We start from the raw sequence: 2,180 nt of genomic DNA, 5'->3' as shown, positions 1-2,180 counted from the left end.
CAATTCAACTAGTTGACTTGGAGCCTCCATTTTTGTACAATCCCTTGTTTTATGTATTTTTAAAAAAAAATTTCCTTTTGTTTTTTTTGCTTTGTAATATTTTGTATTTTATAAAATCTACCATTAGATTTTGTTGTGTGAGTTGATAGGATCCTAATCTCGGTGGATCACTTCCCTTGACTTGATGACAACGTATCCCTTGTACATGTGTTTCTCTCGGTTTCTTTCTCTACTTTACTAAGATTAGGTCTCAAAATTCTCACTCTTGCTAAAGTGGAAGGTAAAAATAGTATTGTAAATTGTAACCCTTTGCAATTTAATGCTCTATATGGGCCCCTACTTTATTATTCTTTCTCTTAAATCATTTAAAGCCTATTTTTTTCCCTATCCTTCTTATTATTGTCATATGCTAATGTTGAGACTAGATCCCATGTTTAGGATCCTAATACACTACCACCCCTTTCTCTAGTCCTTGTTTGAGAGGATTAGGATGTACATGGCCTTAGTCTAAGTGTATTAGGGTTACCAACACCCTACTCCCTCCAAAAGGGAACCTAATTAAAATGGATGCAAGTGTCAACATTCATTATTTGTGATCCAATCCTGATATTTTCATTTGACTATTGGATGCCATCCTAAATTTGTAAATACCTTATGAATCCTATTTAAAGTAATCTTTTATCATTCAAAAAGTTTAAGTTACAGTATAATTAACATAGAATTATCAAGAAATCATTATGGATTTTTTATTCATATTATCAAGCAACAAGCTACAATAACCTACATTCAATTATGACTTCATGTTTATTAATGTGTTTTGTTATCATGTTATTACATCAACACTTGAAGGAATTTTCTACAAAGAATTTCATAACCATTATTATCATTCCTAAGGTATAATTTTGTCAATTTAGAATTTAAATTATGATTTACCATCTATCCTACCTTAAATTAGGTTCTCTTTTTATAGATCATAGCTCTTGTAGAGGTGGAAACACCAATACAGGGTTTGACTTAGGTAAGCCCATATACATCATAATATTTTTCCCTTTTTGTATGTGTAGTTCTAGATCCAATCATAGAAATGGCTATAGATTTGTAGACCAGATAGTGAGAAACAATCTTAGACTTTGAACAAGATAAAATACATGGAGTAGGGTTCCATCAACCATCTTTAATGATTTTGGTTAATTTTTAGAGAGAAAGACCCATAGAGCCTTATAATATAGAATTTAAAACTAGGACACCCTCAAACTAGGGTTCCCTCCAATTGTGTCTAGCATAATTTTATCCATATTGCATCTACAAGTTCTTTTATGTCTCTTCTTTCTAAATTATATCTATGATATTTTAAATATATTAAACTGGGAGAGGCCTGAACCTTTACATAACCACAAAACCAACAAGTGAAAAAAAACAAGGGCTAACAAGGGGTGAGGGCCCAAGATGAGAAAACCTACTTCCTAAAAGGAACAAACCCAATAGGATTTGAGAACCACTAACAAAACGCAAAAAATAAAACAACCAGACCCAATAGACCAAAAAAATGCCCTACCTATTGGGGGAAAACATCAACTTCCTATCTTGGTAAATTTTTTTACCTTCCTCTAAAAAAGAGATCTTTCTATTCGAACGTCTCCCAAAGGAGATGAACATGAAGTCTGACGTAGCCTTCACCTTGGACACAAATTCCTCTAGCCTACTAGTAGTCAAGGAATCCAAATGGAACCTCTTCTTATCACACCTCCTTGCAATGTGGATGGAAATTTAGATTGGATAAACTCTTACTTCACTATTTCAACTAGACTTTTTGTAAAACTTTGTGTGGATGTGGTCCTTTATGTATGGCTTTAGCACTCATTTTGGTACTTTTAGCACATTCACTAGCCCTAAACATAGTTCCTTCATAATTTTTACTAATCATTTTTCTAAGGTATCTCCTCCCTAGAATAGATCATACCCATCATTTTTCATAATGACTATGTCATTAGTGTGATGTATTCCTCATATGTTTTAAGCTCAATTTTATAGATTTTAAGGCCGACAATGTTGAAATATAACTATTACTTGATGAAAGAGGCATTAAATATTTAAAAATACATATAGAATTATGTATTTAATCGCATCCTAATATAAATTCAATAATGCATTTAGGTGACCTTATAGAATCTCTCCTCACA

This window comes from Cryptomeria japonica, chromosome 5 (genome assembly GCF_030272615.1).
Source record: "Cryptomeria japonica chromosome 5, Sugi_1.0, whole genome shotgun sequence".
Taxonomy (NCBI): Eukaryota; Viridiplantae; Streptophyta; class Pinopsida; order Cupressales; family Cupressaceae; genus Cryptomeria; species Cryptomeria japonica.
Note: the sequence above shows the minus strand (reverse complement) of the source record.